Source organism: Mastacembelus armatus, chromosome 23 (genome assembly GCF_900324485.2).
Source record: "Mastacembelus armatus chromosome 23, fMasArm1.2, whole genome shotgun sequence".
Classification (NCBI taxonomy): Eukaryota; Metazoa; Chordata; class Actinopteri; order Synbranchiformes; family Mastacembelidae; genus Mastacembelus; species Mastacembelus armatus.
In genome coordinates this window covers 7,340,141-7,358,805 of record NC_046655.1, presented here as the reverse complement: position 1 = coordinate 7,358,805, position 18,665 = coordinate 7,340,141, and positions in this window count along the sequence as shown.

Here is an 18,665-nt window from a genome sequence, read left to right as displayed (position 1 = left end):
TGCCTTTTTCTGTTCCTGTTTCTCTACAGCTGAGTCTATCGTCTGGATAATTACAGCCTGTCACGGGGTGTTACTTTCTAATACAGGGAAAGTGATGCGGCTGACGCTTGCCTGCAATTTATTTGGTGGAATAAATGTGCTTTTATGGCCCAAGTTGCATCTAAGCACAGGGACTGGAAGAGCAAATGCATCAGCTGTTCCTCTCTTATTGTTTATTCAGATCTCTCTGAAGTCACAGTGGGGGGGGGGTAATTGTATTCCTTTTTCTTGAAAACAGTTTTAACTTTTTAACTTTTTTTAAGCCATGCTTTGAGACTCTTGTTTGGTGTTTAACCATTGGTCTATTCATAATCATCTCAAGGGGCATCTTAACTCTGCAGGGAAGACTTGGTTTATCAAGTAAACAGTTGCTTTTTATTATTTTAAAGCTAAAACAAGCTTAGTGTGCTGACTGTTTGCCAGCCTAGGGAACCTTCATCACTTCTACAACTCAGCAGGCATCCTTTTTAAGCTAAATGTACCAGAACAAGATATATACATCAGAGCAGAATGCTCCCTTTTCTATTCCTCTTTGTGAAGAGGAGTAATGGGATGAGAGGCGAATTTAACTGCATCACTGTTCCAACTTTTTTGCTCCGGTTTGCAAGGGGCTTGCTTGCTGTGGCTCACAGTATGTCCGACATTGAAATGTCAAAGCCATTATCACAAATTACAATGACTGAGGATGCATTTAGTAGCTGTTTAACCATGCAACGCGCCCTGCTATGCAGGCAATCATTTGGAAGAGGCTGCCAATGTCTCGTTCCTCACAGGCTGCTCTTTCCACATTGCACTTTATATGAAAACCATATGGTCGTTTTAACTTCATTTGTGGTGAAGAAATGTAGACACTTTATGGGTCTCAGGAGGACATGGTTTATGGATACTTCAAATTACATTCTGACATTTTGTGAAATACATTTAGTGGCTTTTTGTGTACAGTTAGATGAGAAAATTGATTACAATGTCATCCCTGTACAATAAATAACACAGCAGCATAACAGGTCTGGAAACAGGCAAGCTAAGCTAACCAGCTGCTGACTCTAGATATAGGTTCACTGTACAGAGATAAGACTGGCATTAACCTTCTTGTCTAACTCTCAGCAAGAAAGTGGATTAGCATTTTCCCCTCAAATTGTAAAACTTTTTTTTAACGTCTGGTGCATTTGAATCTGATTGAGCTTTCTCAGCAGGATTTAAGAACAGCTGTAACTCGAAGGCCAACGTTTTGTTCACCCTCAGGATTCACGGTAAAGGCAGGAATATCAGCTAAAATGTATAGATTTTTAAATTCATGGCAGAAATGTGAAGCTAATTCATGGATTGGAGTTACTCTGGGCAAGGATTTACAAGCTGATGCAGAAGGGGGGCTGAATGAAGTAAACCTTGTAGCCTCAGTTATTACACACATGGCTTCTTGTATAATGAAGGTCAAGGATAAAGGAATTAAGTGTTTTTTTAGAGTATTATGTTGGCGGACATCTGGGCTTCGTTGTCCCATTGTCGACTTGACCCTATTTACGATAAAAACCTCTTCACTGTCTGATCTGTATAAGTGGATGCTGAACATAAATGCTCACAGAGTTTATTTGGATCAGACGTAGAAGAAATTCACGGCCATGATATATGATCATACAAGGGGCCTTCTCCAGGTGTTTCATCAGCATGGACTGCTGCTTCGAACTCATTCTTAATCAAACTGAATTGCTCTGGATATTGGCTCTTGTAAGCAGCCAAATATAGTTAGTATGAGCCAGATGATGCTGATACGCTTCAATTCAATTAAAAGTGTAAATTGGAGGCTAACAAGACTGTCAGCACTGTGGGATCTGAGGTTCGGTAATTAGCTTTGTTGTCACAGTTGGGTTGAGATGGGACCCGGCTAGACTGAGTTAGGCTAGTGAAACAGATGAGTTTCCTATTCCATCTCACATCTGGAAGCCCACGTGGGTTCTAAAGACAGCTAACAGAGACTGAGCAATATAAATACGCATTTGTTTGTATTAGTTGGATTTGGATGGTTTCAATATCCCAACACTGACGTGAGTTTAAATACGCAAATGTTTTCTAAACACAGACTTTTGTGTGTTTGCTGAAAAACATTACATTTCATTGTGCAGTTGAGCCTCTTACTCTTATTTAAATCTTTTAACATTTTTAAGTTGAAATCAATTTCCGTTAATGGTTGGAAAAGTTCTATAAAACTGGTAACAGTGGAAGGCAAAAGGTGGGTATGGTTTAGTAGCAGCCCTGCAGAGGACGTCATCTCTCCTGTTCAGATTGAACTTTATCACTGATATGGATTGTGATAGACAGGAGTGGACAGGACTGTCCTCATGAAACCTTTTATTGACGAAGTTTGATGTCAGACAGAAAGTAAGCCCAGCTCCCTGACTGTTTCTCTATGGACTCCCATCCTACCTTGCAATTCTGTTTCCAGTTAATACAGGGCTGATGCATGACTCACCTAAAGTCCTCCGATCCTTTGTCTGTCTGACTGTCAGTAAGTGGGTTACGGAGCACTAGGGGTCTCCTCTCAACCATGACATAACAAAGCACTCAGGCACTGACTAGAAACATACCAGTTTACTGCCTGTAACAAGCAGTCAGCTTGCTTTAAGTGTAGTTCAGGCATTGAGAAAGGTTGGGGCGTTGAAGGGGGATTAAGGGATGGCTGCTTCAAAAGATGAAGATTTACAAGAGGTCTTTTGCTTTCCTGCATGTTTATCAGAGGTTGTGTTTACTTCTGCGCTCATAGGCAATTTCTTGTCTAGCGCAGGTCCACCCTTGACTTTGTGTGTGTGTGTGTGTGTGTGTGTGTGTGTGTGCGCAGCCTATTGCGCATTGACTTCATCTCCACAATGACCTTTCCCCACAGGCAAAGAAAATCGTGAAGGAGATTCAAAGATGAATTTCTGCTTTGAATAATATGGGAATCATTTTGTGAAAAGACTCGAAACCAAATCGGAACCAAAATTATGCACAATTTTGGCCAAGGCATCATTATTGCTGCACATATGCTTGTCCCTGACCTGATGGTTTTCTGATTGTATGTGTGTGTATGTGCATGTGAGATCATGCAAGGACATACAGTACATATTTGTGTGTGTGTGTGTAATGTCAGCAGGACCCTAGGGGGTCTAACAGGAGCTCGTTTGATTGCAGCCTCACAGCTGGCACAATGTTGGCCAGCTCTAAGAGAAGTGAAGACACACAGAGAGAGGAAGGCAAAAATCTAAGGAATGGGAAGGAAAGATGACTTTATTAATAGTGGCAAAAAGAGAAAACAGCTCTTGGTGGCTTTATTTCGACCAGCCACAAAAAGCACAGCAATGAGTTCAGAAAACATAAAGGAGTGACGGACAAAGACAGCTGTAAGAAATCAAAGACACTACCACACACAGCCTGTCACTCTGGGGCTCTCAGATATAATCCTGCATGAATTTGATATATATATATATTATAGGATACATAACTGCACATGCTGCAAGACAAAACGTTCAGACACACAGTTGGTATTGCAGGGGTTTGCTGTGGGATTTAAAGGAAGGCTGAAGCCCTTACTCAGTTTAACTCCTGTGGTCAGACCCTCATGTTGTTGGGCAATTGGGCAGTGACATGGAATAGCCTAATTTGGAGGCAGATGACAGGATGGCCCTGAACAGGGAAAATGGAGACAGAGAGAGGAAGGGAGACACTGTGGAGACCAGGAGGGTCTGTGTGTATGGCGTAGGTGTTAGCATAAAAAGAGAAAAATAAATTGCTAAACACGCACACACACACATGCACGCACGCACGCACGCACACACACAGTGCCATTGAGGATTGCTGTCATCCATTGCTTTGTGCAATATGGGAAGATTCCAGACTCATTTGTTTTGGCTGGAGTGTGGCTGCTCAGAGAGAGAGATTCACTCAGAAAGAAAAATAGAAGAGGGGAGGAGCAGTAAGGAGACAGTGAGGAAGAGAGTAAGCAAGACAAACACAGATAAAAGAGGAAACAAAGGAGGGAAAAGTAGACAGTGTGTTTTCTTTGGCTGTCAGGCAAAGTGATAGGGTGACATGGAAGAACTTGTTGCTCCATTTCCAGCTGTTCAATTTGGATAAAAAAAAACTTTCTCAGTTTCTCAGTTGTCTCCTCCTCTCATCTGTATGTGTAGGGTGTATTTAACTGTCGTAAAAAAGAACTCTTCCTCCCAATCATTGTGAAAATAGACCGTTTTCTTTGCCTTTCTGTCATATTTCCCCTTATTTTCGGTGTGGGAGGAACAACAGCAGTTAGCTCCCCATCGGAGCTGCGCCCGATAGCTTGTCTCGGCAATGAGTGAGATGGCGGTTTGTCTTGCGCACGATATTGAACTTTGACCCCAGACAAGGTCAGAGTTCATATATACAAAAACATTTTTCTTTTTAATTTTAAAATTTTTAAAGAACATCAACACAATTAATTACAATTTTTAGACAGAGCTCTGTGGTGACTAGTGCTATTCATAGAACATGCCCTGCGGGCGACTCGCGTGGTCCCTGCGGGCGACCAGGTGCCCGTTGGGCACCGTGTTGGCTACCTCTAAATTTTAGAGTCACCAGTCAACCTGACATAGATGTTTTTGGACTGGGGGGGGACTGGAGTACCTGGAGAAAACCCATTGAAGCTCAGGGAGAACACGCAGAGGCCCTGCTGGGTTAGCATTAGCTTTAGCTAAGAAGACTCAGCAAACAGACATGGTGACAAACTGAGGCCAGGAGGGGACCAGCGGCATCTGTACGGCTTTTAAACAACCCCCCACACCACGACAGTCACGGCTCATTCGCTAACACTGGGAGCTTCATCAGTTATGTGCGACAATTCATTTCCAGCGCTGAAACCTGCCTCCATTAAAGGCCTCAACTTCACTGAGAGAGACCAGTAAAAGGTAGGGAGTAGTTTTTATATATACCCTCTGTCTGTGACTGCATCAGCTGCATCGTGTAACCTCAAACATGTTTATTTCTAGCGGCTTGTTTAACGTTTTAGTGAACTCTGGTTATCAAGCTCCTAAGTGTTGTTGCTGTGTGTGCTGTTTATAAACACACCAGGCTCTTTGGATTTGGATGGAGAAACGGGTCTGGTTTTACTTCAGGTGGTTGATGTGGAAACATCTTTCCTGGGGAGGCTGTAGAGGAGCAGTAGTTAAACCTGAAAGGTCTGAGGTTGTAAAAAAAAAAAAAAAAAGGAGTCTGTGAGGTGAACAAGTGAAGTATAACCTGAACCTGTTGTTTTTAAACCTTTTGGTGATTCTGTTTATATTGATCACATTGGTCAAATGCCATTTCAGCCTTAATCTCATGTTGTAGCATCATGTGGCAGACACAGATCTCATTTTTACACAGTCTGAGAATTAAATATGAGCCAACGAACAACCGCATCACTGGACAGAAGAGTTAGGATGCACAGGTCTATTGAGCCCTGGTAATCCAGTATTTCCCCTGTGACAAGAACGCCAAGCACTAACAGACCAGCTTGAAGTATCTGGATGTGCATGTGTGATTATTTTGTAGCAGCTTGGCGTCAAGTGCTCATCATTTAATCAAGGTAAACGCCATGGATGGTTGTGCATAATGGCACTGTGCACTTTATCTCAAATCAGAGGCTGTGGATTTGTCAACACATCTGGCCTGATGCATTCATGTGACTGCAGGGCTTTAATGGACTGAAGACATTTTCGAACCCTATAAACAGATCATGCTAGAATCAATCATATTAATTTGTCTGTTCTTAACGTAGCAACACCAATAAGTCCGTTTGCATGGTTCTGTTGTTTTTCCAGTATTTTGTGTTTTAAATGTGTGAAAAAAATATATATATAATATATATATCGAAGGCATATAAGTATAAAACATGAGTATGTAAATAGTTTGGAGTTTGGATTTTCAGAGCTTTTGTGAAGTGAACAAAGTGCTTGAACTTAAGAGGCTATAAGAAATATTTCACAAAATGTTCAATGATGTGCCTCATGGCTCAAAGCCATAGAGCCAGTGGGAAAGAAGGAATGACTGGTGAAATGTGTAAAACCCACTGAATGAAAAATAAAAAAAGAACTATAAGATTATAGTCATAGTCCATATTCCTGAAGCCTCTGTGTAAAATGTGTGATTTAGTCCTCCCCATCACAGTTGAATGTGTATAGTTTCTTCCCACATTAGAGTGAACTCAGTGTTGCAGAATCTTTTTAATTGCAATAGAATATGATTTAAAAGAATCTGCATTCTTAAATAGCAATAACAATAGGCATTTCATGATGTCCCATCCAGAATGGGAAATGAACAAATGTAGCTTGTGTATTAATTAGCCCACTAATGACCATGAACGAAGCATTAGATCTATCAATCTGTCTCGTTGCTTGAAGGGATCATTGCATTTTAATGTACAAAATGTGCTGTACAAATTAAGTTTGTCTGAATAATTGAATCATTTCTTATTCAAAACACTGAGGAAGATGAAAAACCGTTCTGATGCAGCCGTCTTGGTAAACACTCAAACAATGTCAAACAATGACCCAGGCAGATCCAAACATTTACGTGAATAGATTATTTTTTATTTTCTTGATAGGTGTCTTTCATGACCTTCTTCCCTGACTGTTAATCTGCACTCGGCCTTCCTCTCCTCTGCATCTTCGCCTCCTGTTGTCGAGCTTCTCTTTCAGGTTGAGCTGTTTTAACACCCTGCCATTGATCATTTTTGGTTTAATTACTTCTGTGAACTGGAGGAGCATTAGAAGGTGACTGTAACAGCAAATAGAAATGCCTATGTTGCTTATTATTTTTGTACTGAGGATTTATGCAAGAATGACCTTCAGATGAGATCTGCCTCACTTGCAGGGGAAAGAAAAAGAAATGTTATTGATATAGGCTAAGGGTTACCAGTGGAAGGAAGGCTGATGCATGCTGGAGACTGAATAGATATATCGTAGCCTTCTGAACAAGTGAATAGAAAACAAATTCACAGTGAGGGAAACAAATGTTGGGCTGTCGTTGCCTGAATGTACATTTCTCTGTATTTCCTTTTAATGTGAAGGGCAGGAAGCTTGCCTAGAGAGAAAAAAAATGCAATATAGTCAATGTCACAACACAGATGCAGAGTTTATGTTACTAATATTGTTGCATTTTTTCCTGTGCTCCCTTCAGTTTGTCATGATATGGTGCACATTTGTTACATATAGTGTAACACAGATACGTTTTTATTGTTTTTTTATAATCTGGAGAAGATGAAGGAAAGTCGAGTCCTGACCTGCAGATAGAAGAGCCTGCCAGGGGCCCCTGCATGTTTTCTTTATTTACTCGTCAATGATGTTTACCAGCGGCTAAGAGATTGAAGTTGCGACATCAGGGACTGACTTTTATTACCTGGGGTCCTTTGTATTCCTGGCTGTCCACTGCGAAAAAGCTTTCTATTGATTGTCTCAGAGCAGGGAATAGGATTTGAAAACCTGCACAGGCACCGAAAAACATGACTGTGTTATCAACCTCTTTAAGCTGGGTTTTAACCATGGAGGAAATTGCTTAATTGATCAAAATGTTCTTATTTTCGCTCTCCTTTATATGTCTAGCCTCGTCACTTCCAGCAGTGCACCTATACTGTACAGGTGTTGATGTGCTTGCAGTATAATATATAGCCTAGAGGCCAATGTGTTTCTGCACACATAGACAAAGGCTCCCCTCAATATGCAAGTCACTCAGGTGAACTGTGTGTACATTTACTGGTTTGTGTTGCATTACAGAGAATTAACGGACTGAATAACTTAAGCTCTCACTGTGCTAATTAAAACAGCGTGCACTCAGTGATGGTGAGACCATGGCAAGACGGTAATTAATTTTTGAATGGACTCTTTTTCGACACGAGGATGTTCCGACAGCTACCAGTGTCAAACATCCTGTGTAGTTTGGCTAAGGTACCATTCTTAAAAGTGATTAATTAATTTTGAGTGGAACACAAATTAATTTCTAGCCTCGTCAATACACCTGCCTGCTCAGTGTTCATTGTCCTTTTGCTCAGAGAGACTGTGTTTGCTCATGATTGATTTTTTTCAAAGGCAGAAAATAAAAACTATCTCCCAACCTTCTCCACTAGTGTTCTTTAAAGGCCTGTAAAACAAATTCCCCATAGTCTCACAGTGGTATTTAATTAATTCAGAGGCAAAACCATATTCCTGAATAATAAGGTGAGGAGGCAAGATGTTGCAAGATGTTGCAACAAGTTGTCATTGCCAACAGCCTTATTGCCATTCAATAATGAATTTAGATGACACACGTGATGCAGACTGAATGGTGTCGCTGATGAATGCAAACTTAAAAATTTGTATACATCCATGGTTACCAGCTGTGTATGTGTGCGCGCGCACGTGTGAATTTTTTTTTTTTTTTTTTTTTTTTTTTGTGCATGTTCACCTATGCTACATGCACCAAGGAATCTTAGGGAACACCTGACCCAGAAAGCAGTACAAGGAATGTGAGGCATTACCCTGTCGGGCTCTCCACCCCACCATTCATTTCCATCAAGACCTGTAATAATCCCTGCGTGCTTGGCTGAAATTGCTTTCCGCCTTTTGGGTCAGTACAACTGGACTGCAAAATGGGGGCAGGGTGCCTCTTCCGTGTAAGTGTTTTCTGCTTCTTTTTTTTTTGTGATAGATAGGAGCTGGGGCCTGTGGTCAGACACCATGCTATAGTCATATTAGGGAAGTGATTTATATGTGCAGAAATCCTGGGCAGTCCTAGTAATAGAGGCTTATGACAACATGATCGAATGGCCTCCTGACGAACTGCGTTTCCACATTTCCTCTCTTTCACGTTTCACTCGATTTTTGCTGTTACACTCTCCTTTTACCACACACAAAGCATTGAATTTATTAGTGCTGTGATGTGATGAATAATGCACACTGTCATATTTTTTCACAGGATGTTTCATTCTGGAAAACAGCATGACATGACCTAATATTTATCTCTCTTCCTGTGCGAGTGGCCAAACAGTTGTTTTTGTGATATGGGAGCGAGAAAAATGAACCCTCAGCTCACTCCAATGACAGCAGGGCAGCAGTGTTAAACAAGAAGCCATGCAGTTTCAGTGGCAGTAATAGTTTTGGAAAAATACCAAACATTTGGTGTTTTTAAAAAAAAAAAAAAAAAAAAAAATCTCTCCTGGCTATTCTGCATGCAAACCTGTAGGTTGTGTGATTGGTTGTGAGGTAATTGGTGCTGATTGACCTGCCGTGACATTTTCACCCGTGTTGCACCGGCTTGCCAGCCACTCAGGATTCTTCTTCAGAAATCGCAACCAATCATGCAGAGTTATGCAAAGAGCTCTTAGGCATGTGAAGAGCTAAAAATGTAGGGGTGGCAGCTCAGGATCCATTGAATCCCAGTGATTAAAGCTTTGAAATAGTCTTCTCTATTATTCTTCACTGATTTTTCCAAAACGAGCTCCCCAATTGAAGCAGTCCACATGGTAGTTCTGGCTCACACCCTTATGGTGCTTTTGAGGACAGCTAAGGGTGAGTGTTAAAATGGGCGATTAAGCAGAAGCTGACTATCCTCTCCCTTTTGAAATGTATATAGAAAAGTTATATGCTGTATCAGCTCCTATAACAGCAATGTCATCAACATCAATTTTTTCATTACACAAAACTGCCCTTGCACTGCACTTTACTCATCATCTTCACATTGATGTTGGCAGATTCGAGCTAGGCCAAAAGGTTTGGTTTAAAGGAAGAGTTTGATTTTGGAAACTACATTTATTCACTTTCTTACCCAGAGTTGGGTTAGAAGATTAATACTGCTTTCATATCTGTACTGTACTAAATATGAAGCTGCAGCCAGGAGATGGTATCTCAGTATATCATAAAGACAGGGGAAACAGTTAGCTGGGCTCTGTTCAAAAGTAACATGGTATATTTTGATTTTGTTTTATCTGGTAAAAAAAAAAATCTAACTTATATATATATATATATATATATATATATAAAAGTTATATATATATATATATATATATATAGTTAGATTATATATATATATATATATATATATAAATATATAATCTAACTTATATATATATATATATATATATGTATGTATATATATGTAGTGTATATATATATATGTATATATATATATATATATATATATATATGTACATATGTATATATATATATATATACATACATATATATATATCTCTATATATCTATATCTCTATATATCTCTGTATCTCGCTCTATGTCTGTCTATATCTATATCTGTATATCTCTGCTTCTGTCTTCTGATATGTCTCTCTATCTGTCTCTCTCTCTCTCTCTCTTCTGTCTCTCTTATCTATCTCTCTCTCGCTCTCTCTCTGTCTCTCTCTCTCTCTGTCTCTCTTTCTCTCGCTCTATCTGTCTCGCTACTGTCTCTCTCTCTATCTGTCTATCTGTTCTCTCTCTCTATGTCTATCTCTCTCGTCTCTCTCTCTCTCTCTGTCTCTCCTCTCTCGATCTGTCTTCGCTCTCTGTCTCTCTCTCTCTGTCTCCTCTCTCTCTGGTCTCTCTCTCTGTCTCTCTCTCTACTGTCCTCTCTCGCTCTCTCTCCTATCTCTACCCCTTCCCGCTCCCCCACCCCCTGGGTGGTGTGTCTTCCTCCCTCTCGGGTCCTCCCCCGAGGCCTGGGAGTTTGAGGGTTCTTCGCAGTATCTTAGCTGTTCCTAGCACTGTGCTCTTCTGGACTGAGATCTCTGATGTTGTTCCTGGGATCTGCTGGAGCCACTCTCCCAGTTTGGGGGTCACAGCCCCGAGGGTGCCGATTACCACGGGGACCACTGTTGCCTTCACCTTCCACATCTTTTCTACCTCTTCTTTAAGCCCTTGGTATTTCTCCAGCTTCTCATGTTCCTTCTTTCTGATGTTGCTGTCACTTGGGATCGCTACATCTACCACTAGGGCTTTCTTCTGTTGTTTGTCCACCACTACTATGTCCGGTTGGTTAGCCATCACCTGTTTGTCGGTCTGTATCTGGAAGTCCCACAGGATCTTAGCTCGGTCATTCTCCCTCACCTTTGGAGGCGTGTCCCATTTTGACCTTGGGACCTCCAGCCCATACTCGGCACAGATGTTCCTGTACACTATGCCGGCCACTTGGTTATGGCGTTCCATGTACGCTCTGCCTGCTAGCATCTTACAACCTGCTGTTATGTGCTGGATTGTCTCAGGGGCATCTTTGCACAGCCTGCACCTGGGGTCCTGCCTGGTGTGGTAGATCCCGGCCTCTATCGATCTTGTGCTCAGGGCCTGTTCTTGTGCCGCTACGATCAGTGCCTCTGTGCTGTCTTTCAGTCCAGCTTTTTCCAGCCACCGGTAGGACTTTTCAATATCAGCCACTTCTTGTATCTGTCGGTGGTACATGCCGTGCAGGGGTTTGTCCTGCCATGATGGTTCTTGCTCTTCGTCCTCTGCATCGGGCTTCTGTTGCCTGAGATATTCACTAAGTATTCCATCGTTTGGGGCCATCTTCCTGATGTACTCATGGATCTTGGCCGTTTCATCTTGGATGGTGGCTCTGACGCTCACCAGTCCCCGGCCTCCTTCCTTCCTCTTAGCGTACAGTCTCAGGATGCTGGATTTGGGGTGAAGTCCTCCATGCATTGTGAGGAGCTTCCTTGTCTTGACATCAGTGGCTTCTATGTCCTCTTTTGGCCAGCTTATTATGCCAGCGGGGTATCTGATGACCGGCAGGGCGTAGGTGTTGATGGCTTGGACCTTGTTCTTCCCATTTAGCTGACTTCTTAGGACTTGCCTTACCCTCTGTAGGTATTTGGCTGTGGCTGCTTTCCTTGCGGCTTCTTCCTGGTTCCCATTTGCCTGTGGGATTCCAAGGTACTTGTAGCTGCCCTCAACATCCGCTATGCTGCCTTCTGGGAGTTCAACTCCTTCAGTCCTGACAACTCTCCCTCTCTTTGTTATCATTCGACCACACTTGTCCAGTCCGAATGACATTCCAATGTAGTTGCTGTATATCCTGGTGGTATGGATCAGTGAGTCGATGTCTCGTTCAGTCCTGGCATACAGCTTGATGTCATCCATGTACAGGAGGTGGCTGATGGTTGCCCCATTTCGCAGTCGGTATCCGAAGCCAGTCTTAGTGATGATCTGGCTGAGGGGGTTCAGGCCTATGCAGAACAGCAGCGGGGACAGAGCATCTCCTAGGTAGATGCCGCACTTGATGGAGACTTGTGCTATTGGCTTGAGGTTGGCTACTAGGGTTGTTTTCCACAGTCCCATTGAGTTCCTTATGAAGGTTCTTAGGGTCCTATTGATGTTGTACAGCTCCAGGCATTCCAGGATCCATGTGTGAGGCATTGAGTCGTAGGCTTTCTTGTAGTCAATCCAGGCGGTGCACAGGTTGGTCTGCCTGGTCTTACAGTCTCGAGCGACCGCTTTATCCACCAGTAGTTGGTGTTTTGCTCCCCTGGTGTCCTTACCTATTCCTTTCTGGGCCCCGCTCATGTATTGAGCCATGTGCCTACTCATCTTAGCCGCTATGATGCCCGACAGGAGCTTCCAGGTTGTGCAGAGGCAGGTTATCGGACGGTAGTTGGATGGGACTGCTCCCTGTTGGGGGTCCTTCAGGATCAGGACTGTCCTGCCTTCAGTTAGCTCATCATCTTATATATATATATATATATATAAGATGATGAGCTAACTGTGTATATATATATATATATATATATATATATATAAAGTTAGATTTTTATGGAGCATCTTCAAAGTAAAAAAAAAAAAAAAAATCCAACAGCCAGCACTTCTAAAGCTTTTTTGCCAATAACAGTGAGAATTTGAAGTCACACTTAAACAGGAAGCTCTTTCTTGAATGTGTCTGTAACTCTAGCTTGAATTGAGGAGAAAGAAAGAGTGAGTGAAAATTCACAGACTGGTGGAAGTGTGACTTCAACTTGACAGGTGCAATGAAAGTAACAGTCTGTATATAGATCTCATCACACACAAACCGGCGAAAACACCCGTGTGGAGGAACGCTAAAGCTCGGTCATGGGGTGCTTCTCATTAAATGTCTCCTCATTCTCTCACTTTGTATGTGTCGGAGCTTGTGTTTGCTCAGCTAATGTGTTGACATACTGTCAATACAACAAGAAGCGTGCTGTTTCTACTGCCCATGGGGTAATGCAGTGATGTACTCCAGCATGACAAAAGTGAATGCTGATATTTCATATTAGTATATATTCTTTTCAACATGGCACACAGGGATGTAGAAACTTGTTTTGTTTGACACTTTAGCTGTATGAGAATATTTCTACACTTAACTCTCTGTTGAGAGTTTGACTTGAGGCCATATTGTCAACATTTGACCATTCAGTTGTGAATGTGTTATGTGATTGTGAACAGGGATGTTCCTGTAGGTATCCTCAACATATGTGCTGAATAGAAAATAGCTGTTTAAACATCCAGATATTGTTGAATGTTTAGAGTGTTGGCTTTGTGTTTTTTTTTTTATGACATGGTTGGTTTCAGTGAGCAGTGGGAAAGTCCTTCACTGCAGAGGCTACAGAGCTGTCCTGGGCCACAGGGAGTGGATTGCCTATTTGTTGCATCAGTGGTTTAGCAGCCGTGGAAGCGGGCAGGGGGAGTGGATGCAGGGCCCTGGAGGAAACCACGGTCTCCAAACTTTTTGGGAACAATTATTGGATTTTTACAGTGGCTCCGTGGATATGGAATACAGGCAGCCAGACAGAAATGATGTGTTTTTGTAGAGAGAAAGGCCAAAAACCTGAATTCAGAAACTCATTAAAATTGTTTCTGCAGTGACATCAGGTGTCATTTAACAGTATACAGCAAACACCTAATAATCACCTTAATCAGGTACGACAGTGACTGTGTTGTTTTGTAGAGGCATGTTTCATAACTGAAAACTTCTGCCTTCCCCATGGTGGCATGACAGTAAAAGTTTTACTAGTTAAATATGTTATTTTATTTGATTTATTGGAAGTAGAGTGTTCCATTTGCATTACCAGGTAATAAAGATCCTTAATTTATCAAAATGCCACAATTATATTATTTTCTCAGGGTTATTTCAGCAAATATGTTACCCAGATAGAGGCTTTTATAAGCAGTATAAATTCACTTAACCCATACATCTTTAGAAATTCTACATGAATTTAAAAAACTGATGATCTGCTAATGTTTGAAGAGCTCTGTCCACAGGTACAGGCAGCTCACCTCCCTGGCCTGCAGCAGCTTTCATCCAGGCTGCAGCCAGAGAAAATCTAATACAGATGACTTCATCATTTTTGCCTAGTGACCTTTCTGGCATGATGTCTTACTCCACTCCTCCCTCTTTTCCAACCCACTCCCTCCTTCGACACACACACACACACACACACACACACACACACACACACACACACACACACACACACACACACACACACACACCCTCTCTCTCCCATAATACAGGCTTCTCACATTCTCTGAGGCTGTTTAAATGCACGTCCTGCCAGTGTCTCTCTTGTTGTATTTCTCTCTCACCTTGCCTCCCCTCACTACTGCACCTCCTCCTGCCCTACCCACCACACTCCCTCCCCATCCCAAGGACATTTTTCATTACGAGCTTGAACACATCTTCAAGGTTAAGTGCCGGTGTGTGAGCTGTCGAAAAACTCTGCTGAGTTGTGCCCAGCGTCGCCACTGTCGCTGCACCCGTTTGGCAGCTGCACTGACCGCATCTCATCCCAAAACCTATGGGTCGTTGGTCACTGTCACTGCAGCCAAATGTAAGCGCAGGCAATCAATAGGTTTCACTATGGCTCCGCTGGTGACTGTGAATAATACTCCGTTTTATTTTGCAAGATCGTGTATTTATTAGATGAACAGATATTGATGGCGGTTTTGGCAGGCTGCTCTTCACTAATCCACATACACACACATGCACACACACACGCACAACAGATTTGGTTTAATATCAAAGGCTGTAATTCAACTCTAGTGCTTTAAAAAGATATTACTGATGTCCTAGATCTAGCCAGGCGAAGAGAGGGCTGTTTTCTCTTTTTATTCATTCATTGTCTTCATTGTATCATTTAATTTTTTTGTCTCTCTTTTTAGCGATTTTTTTATTATAGTCACTAAAATTCAGATTTCCCTTTTTCTATACCCACTTTGGAGTGCAGTAAAAGCAGTAGGTAGGCAGATATTGGTTTAAATAGTTAGCTAAAAATAATAAATAAATACTCTATTTTAAGGTTTTGTTTTTAGGGAGTCAGACCATTCAGATCTGTGTGTGTTTGTGTGCTCAGTCAGGAGGGTATGCAGATACAGGATCAGATGAGGATCCGGTGTTTTTTCACTCTTCACTATTTGATTAGGATAACTTCACCTCCTGAGCAATCACGCCTCACATAACAAACATGCACACACTAGACCTACACCAGAGGAGCAATCAATGTTGGTTTAGTTGAAGCATTTTTCTATCTATTCTGTCCTTCTTGCTCTTTTCCTACAAACATAAAATAGATGAATGCATCTCTCTTCTTCTCTGCTTAATCACCCCTCCCCCAAAACACCCTTATGTGTAATTGTTTAAAATTTTCCCAATGTAGCCAACAACTTTCCTTGTCCTTCCTTGCTCAGCTCTTCTTTGACTTTCAATTTGTCTCTCTCTCGCACACATACATACATACTCTAAACTCTACAGCCCAGGGGATGAGGTTGGGTGGTGGAAAGGTGTTTGGAAGCAAATCATCCATGTTTACCGGCCCCACTGCACCAGGTCTAAGGCTTTACTTACAGGTCCTGAGGCTGATTCCCACTCCAGGAAGGTAGCTGAGAGATTTAGTGGGATTGTTAGAGAGAGGATCATCTATGTTATAGGAGCCTTGCATTGTTGTATGTTCTATATGTTGTTGTTTATGGAGGAAAGTATGCAGACAGACATATCTCCAAAATGGCTCATAATAACGTGTTGGGAAATGGACGTTACCTGGTTTGATCTTTACCACAAGTTACTTTTCAGTGTAAGTTCTTTATTAATCTTTATTAGTACCTGCAGTCACAGTGTGAGGGCTGACTGAAATATAGTGCAAATGTGTGGCTCTATTATTTTACCTGAGCAGAAATGTTGCCAGCTTGTTTTGATGTGTAAATTTCTCAACTTGGCATCCTCTAGAGCTCAGCTGTTATCCCACTACCATCTGTCTTTGACTCAGATATGTGTGGATCAAGTGCTCAGAGGTTCATTTTCAGTACCCAGGACAACCTTGAGTCCTACATGGCTTGTAATGTGATGCCCTAAAGAAGACTGCATAGTTAACTGGGGACACCGGACCTGAGTTATTGCTTTCATATGTAGGAGGAGGAAGGGGAGGAGTAAGTGAAGGTGGAAATGAGTTACGGACTTGAACTCTCCTCCTATCCCTGCTCATTTTCATCTCCAAATTACCTAGCCTGGCCTGAGCACACAATAACTGTAAATCACAGTATAAGAATAAATGATTTTGCTATTTCCAAAGGGCAAAGAAGCCACGATGGTGAATAACGAGATATGGGATCAAAGAGAACCAAAAGACTAATTAGAAAGCACCGATAATGAGCTGTGGGGGTCTCAGGTTCACAGTCATCTGTCCAGAGGTTAATAGATCAAGTGAAACTCGTCCCATTGACATGCCATTGACACTGATGCTGATTGTCTGTGAACATGCAATAAAACTTTGTATTCATAAACCCTCCTCCTTTGACAAAATGAAAACAGATGATCTGAATTACATTTACAAGCTCCATCACTCTGCAGTGTGGACAGGCTCCTTTACAGTCTTCCCCAAGAGGGACTCAGTCAGTAAGCAGCCCCTTTTGATGCCAGGAGTTGTTTTTTTTTTTTTTTTAAGACATCAAACCCGATTTCCCTTGTCAAGAGCTGTTGTCATAGCGACTCATTGGCTGAGAGGAGCGCTCACTCTCATTGGATGTGGTTAACGTCTCATGACTGAATGGATGAGGCAATGTGACAGCGGTGACTTATGATTCAGTTCATTATATTCCACGACCGACATTTCCTGGCACCTGAAATAGCGTGTCAGCTGAGTTTTTTTTTTTATTTTGTCGGGGAGCAAATTTTTCTGACTGAAGCACATTCTCCTGGGTTCCCTGGCTGTGAGGGAGAGGCGCCTCATCAACCTGATTTTCATAATGTGATTATCCTTGTTGATTTATGCATAAGACACAAGATATGCTCCTCAGTTTGTGTATTAGTCTGGGAAATGCAAATCAATTGGATGTGCAATTGAGTAAACTCTGTTTCTCTGTGTATACACATTATACAAAGTCCTGCACTATGGATTTGAATAGTTTAGAAGTAATATCTGACATAATGAGGGATGAAACTGCTATAATGCCCCTTTTTAAAATTTTTTTTAATTTTTTTTAGAAAGTTTAACATGTCTGTTAAAGCAGCCTGTTTTGCCAAGCGTTACATAAAATAGTCTCTTCAAGCATGTTTTTGACTGTAGTTTGTGGTGTTCATACATCATGTAAGTAAACAGTTCTGTAAGCTGTGTAGAGTTTAAAGTGGGGTACAAACAGATATGTACTGCTTTATTTGCCATGAGACAAAAACTTCACCTATGTTAAGCATTTAGTCCTCATATTAGCATTAGTCTTCACACAGTGGCTTATTGAGAGCTTTTCGTCAAGCAAGTTACTGCTGCACAGAGAGGCCTCGTCACCATGGTAACTCGGCTCCCAGGGGTGAGCAACTTCTCAAAACATTTTAAAATGTTCAGCACATTTCCGTAAGCCTCAGTGTGACTCTAACAATGGTCAGATGCAAACTGAAAGTTCAAACTCTCCAATTATTGACCCTGTTTTCCACAGCAGATGTGACCTCTTCTCTTTTACTGTGTTTTATTTCTCCTTGCTGGCTCCTTCTGAGATGCAGGATAGTGTCATCCAGTAGGTTTTTTTTTTTGACTAGCAGTCATACCTGTGAACAAACGGCACCAATTAAAGGAGAAAGCAGATCAGGGGTTTATTGTTTATACAAATGCCAGCTGCTGATATTTTTTTTTTGTTTATTTATGCTTTACAATTTGTTGCTGTGTGTTTTTAGGGATTGTGTTATTTCAGATATTGTTTCCACAGCCAACACAGTCTCAGTTTCAAAGCTCTGAGCTGAGGGGGCCTGCAGAATTCATCACCACAGTGACTTGTTTTCACATACATTTGATCCATGCTAATCATTGTTAACAGAAAAAAAGATTATTATTATTGCAGCTTTAGCTTTTTATGTGTTTCATTCTTCTTTTGTAGACTTTTTGGTCAATTTTTTTCTGTCAGACGCAAACAATACTTTAAAACAATACCCTTTAAACTAATTCTTTTTCTAAGCGTGAATGTCATCATATTTTGTAATTCGATGCTTTGCTTCAGAAACTAATTCATCTTGTGTTTCCCCAAGTTCCTTCTACCCTGTTTGTGAGTTCCAATTTCATGTTTCCTACTGCCTGACTAATTGGCTCTGACTTTCCTACAATGCTCTCTGATGTATTTTGAACAGAGAACCTTGCGTTTGCTCTTCTGCCCCTCTACTCAGGTAACTTTTGGTAAAACATTACTTAACCT